Below are 17169 nucleotides of genomic sequence, written 5' to 3' on the forward strand. Positions count from 1 at the left end.
GAGATCCCCCACAAAAAAAAAAAATCAAGGTCACAGAAACATTCCCCAATTTACTGGCACTCACACAAAAGTTGGTTCATACAGGGATTTCATGTCAGCTAAATCCACTTAAGCCCTTCTGTGCAACAAAATAGCTCACTTAAACCTTCAATGACAGGAAGACCCATTCTAGTGCATCCTTCACTGCAGTTTTTAGATAAATAGCAGACTGTTATTACTGCAGTGTTTATGAGCTTGTGGATTAGGTGACATTGCCAAGATAGCCATTCTAACCCCGTTTCTGTGGGATTACAGGAATTAAGAGCGAAAGTTAGGTGATTAATTCAGATCATCCTCTGCTCTTGTAGAACCATGACAATGAAACAGGCTGAGGAAAACAGCTGAGGAAAACAACAGACAGAGATGTCCACAGCCATCAAGGCCAGGTAATTGAATAGGTCTGTGATTAAACTGCGTTCATAACGTACGTGATGAGGTTAGTCAGTATCAATCTAACAGGATCATCTAAACGCTAATCCCAACAATGGGCTTTAACATCATGTCTTAAACACACGCCACATCTGCTTCGTGAACTAAAATGGCTTCTTTCTTGTTCTGTTCATACATATGTCTTAGCTTCTGCTGTTGTAACCTGTGGTTTATTTTGCATTACACTCACACTAATACATTTGCATAGGTGACTGTGGGATGCATACCAGGCATTATGTCCAACACTGAGGCTTGCTCAACACAACAACCATCAATAAATTGTTGGTCAGATGGCGCAAGGGGCAGACAAGAGGGAGAGAGATCACTGGTTAGAACAGAGAGACCAGGCGGTTCGGGTGCAGTGTGTGACTGGACAGCGCGGACATGCTTTGGTACCATAGCAGCATAATAAAGGAGATGAGGAGGGTGAGACTTAACCTATAGATTTAAGTCCTGAGATTGTGTCCGATATCCAGACAAACTTTGATAGGCTAGTCCATAACAGAGGAGTTCTGTGTGAGAAAACTCTAACACCAGATTTCATCTTGTCATTTCTTTTCATTTTTTTAAACTACCCAAAGTCCACTTATGAATTAATCTAAGAAGGTTGTATGAGATTAATAGATTTTGCAAACAAGCAGGACCAAGATGAGCAATGCCTTATAAATTCAGAGCAGCAGTTTTAAATTAATCTGATATCTTACTGGTAGCCAGTGAAGTGATGCTAGAACCAGTGTAATATTGTCATAATAATAATGACTGCATAATCTGACAATAATTAAGTTGAAGAATGCATGCATTCAAATATTGTTTGTGTGAATTTCAGTTAAGGATAATTGAAGGGTAAATGCAAAATTTGATATGGTACACATTTAAGAACTGAAATCTGAAGAGAGAACCAGAACGGTAAGGATACGCGTTTTACACAACCAGGTGAACAACTGCTGCAGTCCGCCAACCCTGCCCACCATTTTAGGACTGACAGGTTAATTGCGCCCGGGAGAGAGTATCCCACCGTTACACTCGTGTAAACACGTCCTGAATGGCAAACTGAAAAGGTCTGTCCGCCGGGCGAGCGAACCGAGCCTCTCAGACCAAGACAAACACCTTTATCAAGATTAATGAACTGAGACGGGCGGACGGTTTATCTCACTGTTCAACTTCACAATAATACGCGCTGCTTTTTCGATAATGACTGCGCGGCATTTCAGTGAAAGTAAGAGGGGGCGAGCGGTGCGGAGATTAGCGGCCCCGCAGTCCTGTATGAAAATAATAGCTCGGCGTGATTACCTGCGAGAGCGCCCGGCGATAAAGAGGATTGCGCCAGCTCACCAGGTAGGGCAGATACGAAAGCCGGACGGCAGGTGTTCCCTCTATCGGCCCCCCAATCTTTCTGGGGTGGAACAGCGCGCGACTCTGTCTTCAGTATCTTTAACATTTACACCTTATTACACGTAAAACTAATTTAACCTTGGTCACCATGCCAACTTTTGTGTTGTGTGTTTTTTTTTTCAACGGTTAGTCAACAAAAAAAAGAGTAATACAGGTTTTGTAGATACAGCTATGGCCAGCAATCAATTTAAAATATCTTTTAAGTAGGCTATTTTGGAATGAATAAATTAGGCCTTGTAGAATGTATTAGCCTAAATGGGGGAATATTGTTTCGTTGTGTGTTGCTTTGATTGTATCCCTGTGACCAAAGCACACAAAATCACAAAAACCTTTTTTTTACCCAGGCATGCTTAGGTTTCATTTTGTGCGTTATCTCTTCAGCCATACAATGGCGCCCTCCTGAATTTGTGATTTGTCAATTATGGAACTTTTTAAGGAACCCTTTATGGAAGTTTTCATAGAAAAGGTCAAACATGCCTTATAATGGAGACTTTTTGAAGTCCTTGTTCAGGAACAGACTATATTCCAAAGCATGTTGAAATGTGATTTGTCATTGTAATTTCAACATTTCAAGATCATTTTAATGGTTATTCTGGGTCTTGCGAATTATGGTAGTAGTTTTTTTTTTTTTTGTTTTGTTTTCATTTTTCATCCAGTGTATGTTTCATTCTATGAAATATGATGGCAGGATGGCCATATTTAAACCCTGTACACAGTAAACGACACAGTACAGCCCAAAATATCAAATTTTACTTAAACTAGTGTTGGATAACACCAAGTCACTTCTGAATCATTTAGAAGAGTCATACAGCTTTCAGACTAACATTTTACCACTACCTTTCAGTTCAGCTGGAGCTGCACTGAGAACGATCTTGTCTGGGATCCGGTTTCCCCAACCTATTGGTAAAATTCACTGAGCTAGAAATGGGATCACAAATTTGGTATGACCAGTTTGGCAGCCATGGCAAACTGCCTCGCGGGAAAGCGAGAGCAGCCGGAGGCGAAAGTAAGCCTGTTATCCAGCAGCGCTGGCCCACCAGTGCAGAGGAAAAGGATGTATTTAGCCTTTCATACTCAAGATCTCCTCAAGTCTGCCCTCAATACCAAGTTTACAAGCAGTAAATAACTTGTATCTTGTGTCAATTTAATGTGATACGTTAGTGAATAGTAACAGGAATCTTTTTTTAATGTGCTGCAAATAACATCCATTTATATTACATAAGACAGCGCTGCAATAACTCTAGTTACACTGTGTATCCAATCTGAATGAATTTTGAGCAGAAATACAGAAAGAGTCAGAGTCTAAGTGGCATTTAAGTTTTCCCTAAAGCAGAAACCTTGAGTTGCTCACTTCAATCCATTCTAATAAGGAGTAAGGTAATGGCATTGGGATACAAAAAAAAAAAAACAAAAAAAAAAGAATGATGCATGGTTTGGGCATCAAGGCAACATCAAGGCAATATTTTCTTTTTCTCTGGTGATATTCTTCTTTTTCTCTGGTGGTATTCTTCTTTTTCTCTGGTGATATTCTTCTTTTTCTCTGAGTATCTTCACAGATATTCCTCTTGCACTGTGGATGTTTGAGATTTGTTGTGCTTATGTTGGTCATTTGGATAAATTTGCTACAAATAGCTACTTTGAAATAGAACCAAGTCTAGCTTGTGTCTGTGCTTAGCAGGTTTTAGGTACACTTCTCCTGTTTTGCTATGTGAGTTGCATCCCCTGCAGTGTAGAGCTGTTCGTAATTTAGGCCTATTGACCTAATAAATTACTTACAAAATTATCATGCAGCTATTTGAAATTACGAAACATTCCATTTTTAAAAGCTTCTAATAGTTGACACATTACACGCCATTTAATGTTCATGTCAATGAATTTGACACTGAAGATATGAACTTATTTTCAGTTTTTATTTGAAAGACAATCTAGTAAATGATTAAGAGATGCTTTGTGTCCTTTCTCAAAGTGGCAATAGCGCCATGTAGTGGACAAACAGAGTAGTGCTGCCCTGTGTCCAAGACTGCTTGCTGGGAACCAAAAGCTAATCGATAATTCACTTACTCCTGAAGTGTTTCTTTCTCCAAACTAAACGATTTTACTGTGAAATGTGGAAACATCTCTTGACTCAGTCAACCACACTGTAATCATCAGTAAGGCAGTTAAACTGTTAAACTTTGTCAGGGTGCAAATCTTGCCAGCAGAAGGTGATGTGATTATTTGATTTGCCATTGGCGATTTTTACCAGAAGCAAAGACAGCATGCTATTCAAAATCAGTTCAAGGCCACTGTATTTTCCGTGTAATACACAATGAAACAGGGAAAATGTCTCTAGCAACAAAATTGCTTTTCATAATGGTTTACAAAGAGAATGTTACACAGAGACAAAAGCATACTCATACAATCATAGCTGCATGGCAAATCTCCCAAAATTGAGAGAAATGCAATATTTTGGTATTTTGTAATATTGTGCACAAATCCCTTTTTATGTCTTTGTTATGTCTGATGACTTGAACCATTTTTAATTTTACAAGATATTTTAGCATAATTCTGGCTGTCCCACTGTACATTGCTGTTAACCACCATAATTTAGAAGCTCAATCTCAGCCAAACATGAGTCACTCCCATTCTTTTAAAGTCTGTGTAGGCCTAGATCTAATTTCTACAATGTAGATTAAATTGTAAAGCTTCAATGCCATTTAAAGATGTAGTTTACTGTAATGTTTATGCAACATCATGGTACCTGTCATAAAACTGCATGCAATTGCATAGATTGATGGTGTATATGTAATCGCATCACAGTTAATTTCTTGGGAAAAAGAAAAATCCCTTGATACTTGATCCAAAGAGATTTTCAATGCATTAACACAAAGAAAGAAAAATATGTTTTCAACAATTTTTGAAAATTTTTGAAAATACAACAGTTACATATCTAGTAACTGTTATATATATACGTGTGTGTGTGTGTGATTTAAAATAGTTTAAAAGTTCAGCGTTTTTGTCACATGGCTTTGGTGAAGATAGTAAAAGGCAACATTAAGAAAACTTTTTCTAAATTTTTTTTCAGTTTACACACAGTCTGCCATTTCTGTGGATTCCAGAAATATCTGTGGACACCTGTGTATTTGCACTAGATTCAACCGTAGATGGGAATGTGTATTTTGGCTACACCCGGAGTGTCCCAAACGTAAGTCACTTACACAGATGATGCAGAGACACAGCATTAAGCAGCTTGGTTGAACCTTCCCCACTTTATGGATATCTGTCAGCAAAGCAGACTGCGCATTAAAGCCGAGACTCTATTCTGTTTCCAAGCCTCCAATTTCAAATTCAGGTGGGGCTGGCTGCTTATTGCAAGGCACTGAACTCGGGACTGACTCCCACCTCTGGGTCAGAACCATTCCCCTCTGTGTAAACCTGCTACAAAACCTCTATTCCTTCTTTTCAGAGGTGTATGCGTGTGGTGTCTTTCGCTGGAGAATGGCAGGATCGGGTTGTGTTTACCCGAATTGTGTTCCCTCTCTCCTCCAAGGTCCTTGCCTCCATGCCGTCTCCTTCCATTCACCGAAGTGATCTCTGCTTATCTTCTGCCGTGAAGGGAAGGGACCTCAGCCAGGGAGGGTCACAGCCTATCTGGAGTACAGTCAAAACCATAAGTGAACAGAATTTTTTTTTAATCTTTTTTTTTTTTTTTTTTTCAGAAGAGGTTGCACTGTGTGGCTGTGTAGCTCAGAGAGGAAAGAGATGCAGTGTGAGTCAAGGTTGTGTGAAGATGAACAAAACATTTTTGTGACTTGCCATTAAATATGCTCCACTGATGCCTGCTTTAGCTGGTTTTGAGTGAGACTTTGAGTCTTTTGTATTCATTTTATCTTTCACAACGGCACCGAAAAAAAGTGCTGGCTTCAAATGCTGCAACATTTACATTTACAACACTGAATTAAAAACACTGCAGTTTCTGAGAATAGTTTCTGAAATTTTTACATATCTTGTGTTCTGTCTAATAATCCGAAATAAGTGAATGAATGAGAGTTGGTGTCAAATTTTTGGGTTTATACAAATAAGTCCCGGTCACTTAATAACTCTTACAGCAACAATACTTGCTAAAGAGTCCAAGACTCTTATTGTTAGGAGCTCAGAGATGAAGCTGGAAGTTGGTGAAAGAAGTAAATAAATCAAATCTTACATGTCATAGCAAATTTTTACAATCAAGATCGTCACAAGTGGAAGTGTGGAATATTCTCCAGAATAATGTTGCCAGCATACGTATGCAGTAGAATTATGATCATAACAATTAAGTGGCACCCTGTATTGGCTGCTGTCTACCCTGCATAATTAAATATGTGTATGTTTTTTTAGCTTGTGTAGCTAGATTTGTTGACACTAAAAAAATGCGCTTTTGTGCCATCTGGCCAGCAGCCCCTTCCAGCTTTGATTGCACAATTAAACCATTTCCAGCATCAGAAAGGAGAGAGGCCTTTCGGTAGCACAAATAATTCGCCAGCCCAGACACGAGCAGTTCAAGACAGCAAACAAATCAGCTGGAAGCTTGTTCTTGTAAAATGTTCAGAAATGTCTCATTAATATACTACTAGCAGAGGAAAGGAATAAATTCCCAGGTCCTTGTAATTATACGGAATAAATTTACTGAGCGCCACTTTTTAAGGCCGACAGAAGCGCACTGATCACAGCACTGGAGCCGAAGGGAAGCTGGAGAGGGAGAAATCGCCTGCGTTTCCTGCCTGGCGTTACCCATGTCTGCCTTTATCAGGACCCATCTGTCCATTGTGTCCCCTCACTGGTCCACAGTGGCTCTGAGCTGCATCCAGGCTACCGGAGAGCCCGGCTAAAATGATTTGCCTTCGTGCTTGGCTGGGCTGCTGTTTGTAGGAGCTGGAGGAAGATTACTGATAATAGGAGGCTTTAGATCCAGCTGACCTTTTTTTTTCTCTCTCTCTCCCCCTGCAATCGCTTTTCGATTGGGGTGACACGAGGAAGGGGAAAAAGCCATTTGAAAAGGAAAAGGCGCAGCGCTGTGCCACAGCAAGCCCCCCGCGGTGTGTCGCCCAGGCCCGCTGCGAGTCTCCATAGAAACCAGCCGCAGCAAAGCGATACCTGTTTGAGAGGACAGAACGCACAGGTAGCAGGCACATTCCTCCCATGAGTTACTCTGCCCCTACGCTTATGGCTGCCTCCCAACAGTAACAGGAATATATGTTTACACACACATATACTGTATATATATACATATGAGCTTTCTATATATCCTTGAGTCAAAGGCCTAAAATGAATCCAAAAAAATACCTCCAAGAACCAAGTCACAGTTTCCATGGCAACAAGGTGGTTGACAGATTGTTTTTTTTTTGCTTGGAATATAATGCTGCTTCTCTCCTGCAACGCTCACTGTGTACACAAACACCATCCGCTAGTTGGAATGCCACAGACCCTGCTGGGAGTCAAGGTCACAGCTCTGCCAGATCTCACAGATTGCTGTCTCACAGAGGCCTCGGCCGCCGCGCTGTGTCTAACCGCTCCTCCATCTGCGGCGGGAACAGGGCCGTGGCCGCGGCGACGCTGCGCGAGCCCGCCGACAGGGTGCCCCTGGTGGCGCGGCCGGTCCTCAGGTTCGAGTGGGTCTGAGACATGGGACGGAGGAGAACAGACACCGAGCACGTTGCAGGTAGCGGGCCTACGGGGGGGGGGACAGACCGCAGAATCCGCACAGAGAAGCAGTGGAAATTACTCACCAGCGGCAGCAGCCTGACACTCCCTGAGCCGCTCTCTGATCAAAGGCTGAGGCAACATTCGCTCAGCTCAATGAATTCCGTTTGTTAAATTATTTGTTTTCACGTCCTAATTTCGATTGGTCACACTACGCAGTATGTATGGAGTAAAAACTCTGTAATTGTGTGGATACAAGCTGTGAAATGGTGGAAAAGCCCCTAACTGCCATGTCAGTGCACACATGAAAGGGGGCAGCTTGGGGTTATAGCTATGGCAAAGGCAGTTAGAGTTTACAGTAAGGGTGACAGTAACGAGATGTGTTACTGACAGAACCATGAACCCCTGTTCCAAATGATTTAATACGTAGCTTATTATGTAGGTGCAGTATAGTTACACACATACAACTGCATTCAATTGAAATTTTCACCTTTTGGTATCATTTTACTGCAGTTAATTTTGGAATACTATATGGGTGTACTATTTACATAAGTGCAGATTCAGATCTGGTATTGGTAACGATGAAATACAACAGCTACATTGTATTGTAGAAATACAAGTGGTTAAATTGCAAGACTATTGTAAAGGCAGACACTTAAGCAGTGAAGGTAAAAAAAAAACACCCCGTTCAGATTATCTTTAATAGTTTTGAGGACAGTGAAACTATTAATGAATTAATGAATTAATTAATGTAAAACTATGAGTTACAATGATGCATTATTTATCTTTTGGCTCAGATATTCAGTTTAAGTTTTTGTGTGCACATTATGAAAAGTGTTCATAATTTGCCTGTTTCCTTTCTCACATGAAGGTGGTTGTCTTTGGGATCAGACTACAGGACACTGTATTTTTCAGAAACAATCAATCATAGTTTAAGGTTTAACAATCCATCCATCGTGGAGCCCCTGAAATCACCTTGAGATAATGTGAAACAGCCTTCACCTGTCCCCTTGAAACTGCTTGTTAATTGTTAGTCTGTCATTTGTTCAATGTGCCCCTTCTTCTCAATCCAGTTCAGACCTACCAAGTGCAGAATTCATCAAGAGCATCCAAATTTGTTAATTGCTAATTGTGTAACTATTTGTCATATAATCTATCTACACTTATCTATTTGTCATTTATCTATTTGTCACATGTGTAATTACGTGTGTGAAGCCAGCCATTGGTTAACGGGCCACACCTGCCTAATTAGAGGCACATTAAATACAGGTGAGTGGGTGCTGCTAGGCTTACTCTTTTTGAGCAGCTTGTGGCGCTTGTGCCAATGTTTCTTTTCATTTCATTTTTTTTCCCTTAAGTTTGTGTGGTTGTTTTGTGAGGGGTGTCACAGAAAGGAATCAGTAAAATTTAAAGAATTTAGTGAGTTTAGCATCAGTTGACCTACAGTGTTATACCTCTAAAATCAGAGGTGGGAACACCCTATTTGCTTGCTCATAGTCAGAGCAATACCACACACAGGAATGCAGAAAAGAAATTAAGTTTGATCCACAGATCAAAGGCCAGGCCAGATCTGAGACAGAAATCTGCCTCCAAAGATGTGCATTAAGCATTCCCCTTCTCTGAGGCATACAAATACCAAAAAAACCTACCAGAGAATAATTTCAAACAATGCTCCTTTGGTGCTGAAACTCTGGGCAAAGTTTTGAGAGTCTCAGCCTCCACATTAAAGGAGGGAGTTAAATGTCAGCAGAGGTGAGCTGCATTTTCTTCCCTACAGGAGGGGGAAAAGGCTGTTAAAGAGAGCGCGATCGCACAGATAGTGCCGGCCCTCATGTGATGGCAGTATCATGAAAGCACCCAGTTGTTGAAGGGATATATATATATATATATCTGTAGATAAAGAATAGTTTTATGTTCCAAAACAGTATCGACAAAGACCCCCTGAGATACAAATCGGCCATGACGAAATTGCTCCAGCCCTCATTGAGCCTCATTATGCTGCCTGAATGGGCCCTCATCTGCCTAACTTAACCTCCCAATGCCCCCATTGACACTGCACTGCCCTGCTTTCAGGGGCTCTGAGTCCACAGATGGGAAAAGTTGCAGTAAGTGGTCTTGTAACAGTGGCTTGGCTTCTTTCTGCTCTTTTGAAAGACCTCCCAGAGTATTTGAAATACAGAGGCAGGATGTAGAAATCAAAGGTGGGTAACAGCAGAGGGGTGTGTGTGTGTGTGTGTGGTGGTGGTGGTGGTGGGGGGGGGGGGGGGGGAGGTGGATACAGCCAGAGGCCACAGCCTTGATAAGGCGAGAAAATACAGAGAGACAGCCTGGCGAGGGCCAGGCCTTATCACCAGCAAAAACGCGCGCCTTTTAATGTACATATTTCATAGCTCCAGGTTCCCTCCAAAAGTACCAAAATGAGCTTTTTGTGGTCAACTTATGGAACACCTATCAAATGCGTTTTTTCTTCCTTTATTGGTACGGAACCAAACGGCTGATGTATGCACAAGCGTGAGCCGGCTCTGAAGTGGGGGCGCATGGTGCCGCGGGGGCCACTTCCCATCACGCCCTGGCAGCCCCTCCGACGGCTCCTCTCCACGGAAACGACACAGCCGCGGCGGGAGGTGACGCCGGCTGCGGTGGCCGTTACTCACACGCTTGGGAGGAGGAAGAACACAGAAGTGTGTTTTTTTTTTTTTTTTTTTTTTTTATTTTTGTATTTCACGAGTAGTTTACGTCATTTGAGGTTGAGGCCATCCTCCTTTACCTCCATCCCATAATGCTGCTGTCCGTGTAGACATGAAGAAAGTAAATATATTATTGTCAGTGTTTGGCAGACACTCCTATCCAGACCAACTTAGTTTTTTTCTTTTATACAGATCCATAGTTTTGGAGGGAATTATTTAAGTTATTTAATGGTGGTAGCAGGAGTGGCTTGTTTGTTAAAGCTGCCGTTTCAGATGAGGAGGTGCAGCAGGATGGAAGCCTACACAACTTTCCTCCCCCCGGGCCCCTGTGTGTTTGTTCATTGCAGAAGGAGAGGAAAAAAAAATCAATTACTTTATAGCACACAGTAAGCTAAGCATTACAGGAATAATTGCAGCCTTGATTTTCTTTTGACCCACCCCCCCCCCCCCCTCCTCCTTCGGTGTCTTGGTTTGTATTATTTCTTTTCTGCCCGTGCAATTACAGAGCAGTTAACCGCAGTGACATTAATTGGCAGCGGGAATAGAGTTCGCCCTCGATGTGACAAAGCTCAGCGCATACCTCCGCATCGCTCCCGCACCGGCCCGTCTGTTTCAGAAGACAACAAACAGCCGAGGCTGGCTTTGTGTTTACGCCCTGCACCTCACGCACGGGTTTCAAAAGGGTGATTCAGGGCCTGTGGAACGGCGCGGCCTGGACGTCTGCGGTGATGAAACACTTTCAGCGGCTCCAAGGATGAGCCAGAGGTGAATCGTGAAGCCAATAATGGCTTCAATCTCCACTCGGAAAACAAAAGAAGCTTTTTATATCTACCGAGGAATTTGAACTTTCAGTCTTCTGTGATTCAGTCTATAGTGCTGGTCAACTGGATATGTTAAGAGGCATAAGAATTCCACAATTACAACCATATCTCAGAATTGTATCATTTCCATAAAGTACTTAATCATATTGACAGTCATTATACTGTCAAAAATGGAATTAAATGGCCCATTGTTATCAGAACATTAATTACTATACCACCATAAATTTGGCAATAGCAATATTAAACTGCAAGAGAAGTATTTTTACATTGTTTTTACATTGGTATACATTCTACAGTATAATGTGACATTAGAAATGTATTGGACAGACTCTCACATTTGGAAAGGCATGACAGTTGGCCATTTTCTTAGACATTTTCTTGTTGAAATGTCATGTTCAGTTCACTGATGAAACCGGTGTTTCCATGGCTCCTCCTGCACACCGGGCAGCGCAGTCGGTGCCAGGCCCCTGATGGCACACAACCGCGTCGTTACTGCGTCGTTATCTGCCCTGAACGCGTCTCCCCTCTCCACTGCAGGGCCGACAGCACAGCTGCCCCAAACCTCATGATCCTGTTCTCTTAGACCCCACACCCTGCCCGTCAGACACACGCCCTCCCCCTTTCCCTCCCCTGCAATGCATTCCAGGACCAGCGCCCTCCACAGGCCAGTGTCCACACGTCCCCCAGATCTCCGACAGCACATATGCAGGTCCGCAGATGTTTCTGGATTCCCATTCAGAGGAGCACAATGGCCCGCTTTCTTGTGGTAATTCGGCATCCCGCGAAGACTAAACGATACCAGGGCCTGAAAGTAAAACGGAAGATATCAAAACAGATGCTGGAGCGCTGATATGCGAAAGCAGATCAAGCCTGATTGGGCACAGAAACGTGTGAGGTAGGACAGCTTCACGGTCACTGCGTTTCCCGCACCTGACCTGACACGAGGCAGGAATCCGGTCTGGAGTCCATCTTACCCCCCTTTCCCAGGACCCGGTCGCATGTCACCATTTTGCAGCTGAAAGTTTCACAAGTAAAGATTCAGAGGGCAGCCAGCCCTTGTACGGCATCTGCTCTCTCCCCCAACTTCTCGATTGAGATTTTTTTTTTTTTTTTTACCTTTCAGCGGGGGCGATGGAGACAACATAAACACCAGTGCAGTGAGCGCGTGCAAGCGCCGCTGTGGAGATGGGCCGATTCCCCTATCAGATCTCTGCCATATTTTCAAGCTGGCTAGACTAAGCAGAAGTCGAAGGTATGAGCTGATAAAAGTCTCTTTCTCACAGCAAACACGTCCCAAAGCGCTTATCTCCTCACCTCCCCACACGCTCTCGGGAAAAAAGAGAGGAAGACTGTTACATTTCAGGGTTTGTTTTTGCTTCTTCGGCTCTGATTAAAAAAAAAAAAAAAAGAGGGAGCGAGGCGACAGTCGTACCCCTGAGACACGAGTCGAGCTGCTCTGCTCTCTGTGACACGCCACCTCAACACAGAAATACAGACTTTGCTATTCTGATTTCTCAGAGTGGTGCGACATTAGCTGGAAAACGGAAATCCATTACTCTCTTCCTGGGTTTCCATCAGGATCCTTTTCAACGTCGCACAACGCGGCTTATCTGCAACCTTTATTATGTGTTACATCAGTTCTTTAAAGACGGCCCTGTTTAGGGTGCTGTTTTTTTTTTTTTTTTTTTTATTCTTTGTTGGCAATATGGTTCTACCCCCCCCCCCACCTCACAATGTCTTGACACACAGGGGCTCTAAATATGTGATATGTCATATCATGATTCTGTGATATCATCAATGTGGTACAGCAAACTTAAAAAAAAAAAATAAACACTATGATGGTACTGGTTGGAATCCATTACAGATAATAGACAGTCTACAGTAGAATGCAGCTCATCATTTTGAACCTACGTAGAGCGCTAGACCCTGTGAGCCTATTATACAAAACATTCTTCCACTGTGACTCAGGCTTGCCTGTATTCTTTGATCCATAATGGCAGCAATTAAAAGAGCAGGTAAACAGCACTCCATTCTCAGGAAAAGAAAAGCCTTGTGTTGCAAATTGGTAATAATATATTCATCCCTAGGTAAACATCCCCTCCACGTCCTTTTAAATGAACAGAGCCTCACAAAATGGAAGTGATAATTTCTCCCCCTTGGGGAATCGCTCTCTCTAATTCTGACAGCAAACTCACGCCTGTTACGGGGTGTTAAGTAGGATTTAAAACTTGTCAGACAAGGCGTGTTTGAAATTACTTTAAAAAGAGCACTGTGCTGCTGTCAACAGGAGGCTTAGAGCAGCGTATCCTCTCAATTGAGGCGCTCATCCAGACCCAGAGAAACACGCCCCTAATGGAGCACCAGCTTGTCAGCCCTGCCTCTTGCTCATTAGCTCTCACCACTGTGGGCCAGCACCCCCTGCTGGACAAGGAAGGCACCTGTAGTTTAAAATTTTGCAGAGCAAATGCGGTACATTGGACAAATACCTGTAATTCGTGTAGAAAAAATCACTAGCTCAGCCTCTGATGTTATCGGTGGCAGATACTGGTGTAGCACACTAGATGGAAAAACAGCTACATGCCTCTGTGTCAAGACGTGTTGGGTTCAGTTCAGATTTTGGTGCATTTTACTTTTTCCGCTGTGATCAGCTAAAGATTTCTACAATTTTGAGAGTCAAAAAAGACAAGAGACATGCCACCAGGTCCCTGCCTCTCCCAGTGCTTCAAACAGTAGAGGAAATTTAGCTTCAGAACTGAGTAAAATCCAAACCACATCTGATTCCCCTGAATTATGTCTTTTTTTTTCCCCTCAATGATTGAGCACTGTATATAATCTCCTCAGATGGATTCACTGAACCATGAGCAGCCTAATCCCTTATTAGTGGTCAGGGATGAGATTACTCTCACAACTTTGCTGTGTACTCTCTGTATCCAACACAGCCACAACAACTTCTTACCGCTTTCTCCCTGATCTGTCTTAAGTGCAGCCAGGGCAAGGCCTGGTGTTGCTCTCTGGGCTTTGTGTTGAGATGGCGGCTATTCTATTGAGCTTGTCAAAAATTCTGGACACTGACAGACACTTGATTTGAGCTGTACAATAATAAATCACTTCAGTTCACACACTTAAAAGCATACTACTACATTGAAAATGTACATTTTCTACATTGGCTACATTGCAGCCACCTAGCTTGCACTTTCATTTAAACATGAAACATTGCTCATGTAGCCTTGCTTATGCTATTAGCCTCAGTAAAGAGTGTTTGTGTCAGATCTGAGCTGTAGAGAAATGTAAGCAAACAGTAGGGCAGGCGTTGGAGCTCAGCAGCACGTCAAAAGCCACATTTCAGAGAACTTCACACGATACGGAGTTCCCATCGGATACGTGGGGCCCGTGCAAAAGCACACATTATCAAAATCTGTGGCTGTCCTCTTTCCCCTCTGGCTGAGGGAACTGAAGACAGCCCTGAGAGTGGACCTCTGACTGCAGATGTGGGACTGGTTGTGTTTGACTGGCTCCCGTTATTTATCCAGATTACATTCCATAAAAATGAGATGAAACCTCGCATAGAGGGGAGTTTTTCCACATAAAAACATGTTAAAAAGAGGAGATTCTCAGCACCTGTGTGGGATGTCATGACATGCCTAAAAGCCACTTCATATGTATGTAACACAGATCAGCAATGGGAAGAAATCCACTCTTCTATGCCCTATTTTAACATAGAAAACACTTCTATCCTGTTTAAAAATATACCTACCACCTTTTTTAAAATGATTCGTTCCCAATCAGAGGAGATGTATTAGACTAACATTTTCCGGTCATATTTAATAACGTAGGCCACGCTGTCAGTGAGTTACATCACAGCATGGAGGTGACGTACTGTAAGTGAACCACAAGGCACACTGTGAGGAAGGGTGAGTGCAGCAGTGCATTGTGGGAAAGGATGCTCAGATAAGATGCACAATGCTACACCACCTGGTACTAATCTCACACCACGTCAAGTCCAAACAAAAGCGAGGAATTTATTTTACATGTATCTAAACTGTTCCTTAATAATTTCTAAAAACCACGTGTGTCTGAGAGAGGCGTATTGGAAACTTAGCAGTAACTATGGGTGCTGTGAGGTTATGGACGTCCACAGCACAGAGGAAAACATCACGCTGTTAGGAGGAAAGATCTCCCATGTGAAAGACCGGGATTAGAAAAAAGAAAAAGCCATTTTTCGGATCTTCAGAACCAGACCGCTGGAGTACCTAGCCCTGTGATCTGCCTCTCCTGTTCCGGGGCGAGCCTTTATCATGTGGAGGGATTAGATCGGCCCGTGCAAGTGTCTTCACCTGCCAGCCCCTTCTTATACAGAGTATAACAGGAAAAGACACTGATTGCAAGGAACAGTTCAAATATGATTTCCTCATAGCTATTAATATGTATGCCTCAAATAGAAGCACACCACTAAGCAGCTTATGATATTATGAAAAGAACGTTCCCTCAGGGACATACTATGGCAGCGCTGACAGTGAGGAGAGATTCGTATTTATCCAGATTGGCTCTACTTACGTCAAGCATCCTCCAAGCTTGTGGGAGGGAACGAGGGGCCGAGGTAGAGGCGCTCTCTCTATAAGCACTTACCGGGAATGAAAGACAAGCATGAAAGTGAGGTTTAGCCTCTTTAAGCGTTCCTAACTGAACGGCGAGGCAGATAGGGCACGCGCCTTTGGTTCCAGGCGTGATCAGCAGTCTGCGTTCCTGTGTTCCCCTGCAAAACGAGACACTGTGGAGGCATTGTCCAAGCTTGTCCAGGTGGGGGACCTGTCAGGCGAAGCAGGGCTTAGCTGCGCAGCACTTGGAGCAAAAAGATTAGGGCCCAAGAAGATTTTTTTTTTTTTCTTCTTCTCTCTAAACGTTTGCTTAATCCATAAACACCCTCTCTCTCATCCTGCATGCTTCATTATTCCTTCTGCTTCTCCTCCTATTCATCTTCGCATTGAATTCACGGCTCCCCTTTTTTTGTAGAAGTTCTAGTTGATGGAATTGCCGCTCAAAGAGGCAGACGTTTTTTTTTTTTGTGTGTGTTTGTTGGTTTGTTTGTTTGCAGCTGTTTTTTTTTTTTTCTTTATTATTTCAGTTTCAAGGGACTGTCAGATGCGGTGGCGTGCCGGGCCGATAAAGGAACAACAGCGCCGAATTGTGCGAGATAATCCTGCTGACTTGAGCAGAATTTAAACGGCCCAGACACCTTTTAGTCCAAATAAAGTTCCCGCTATTCTCTGTGTGCAAACCAGTGTGAAAACGAGTCGCGCACAAATCCGCCGGCTGAGGGGGAATTTAAAATTCACCAAGGACACGAGGTAGACCAAACCTCAATCTAAGAGGACGCTGGCGTCGATGACAAAGGCTTCTGAAGCCGTGCTGTTGTGCAAACGTCCTCTGCGGCTGTTCAGCTCGGCCGCAGCAGGCTGGATGGGAGCGGAGGAGACGACAACGATCAGACAGACCCCACTGTTGTATGAAAAGGCACCAAGGATAGGTCTCTGAGGCATTAAATCCAGGGGAAGGCTCTGGGTGCACTGAGCGTTTGCAGACCACGGTATGGACACAGCAATGCACACGGATTCACCTTGACTACATCAAATACAATGCTTTATCCCAGAAGACTTCATTCTGTCCAGCTCAGCACTAGACTGTGTGTGTGTGTGTGTGTGTGTGTATATGTATGTATGTATGTATGTGTGTGTATATATATATATATATATATATATATATATATATATATATATATATATATATATATATATATATATATATATATATATATATATATTAGCATATTAGATTAATATATAGAGCAATAATTGGAGAGGTAAAGTACCACTCTCTTTTGCCATCACACAGCCAAAGGCGGCCTTTAATGAATCGGCATGGAGCCCATCAGGGGTTCGGCCTGGACAGTGTGCGCTTTGGTGTTCGGGGGTTTGTGTGACGCTGTTGGGAGTGTTTTCCAAGGACCGCCTCGGGATGAAACCCACTCTCCCTCTAGATAAGGGCATCTGCTAAACTAATAAATGTAAAAATATGCCATAATACTTTTATTCAGTTATTTTTTTACCATTTTTTTTCTCTATAGTTCAGTTAAAAGGGTTTTTTGT

This window comes from Megalops cyprinoides, chromosome 20 (genome assembly GCF_013368585.1).
Source record: "Megalops cyprinoides isolate fMegCyp1 chromosome 20, fMegCyp1.pri, whole genome shotgun sequence".
NCBI lineage: Eukaryota > Metazoa > Chordata > Actinopteri > Elopiformes > Megalopidae > Megalops > Megalops cyprinoides.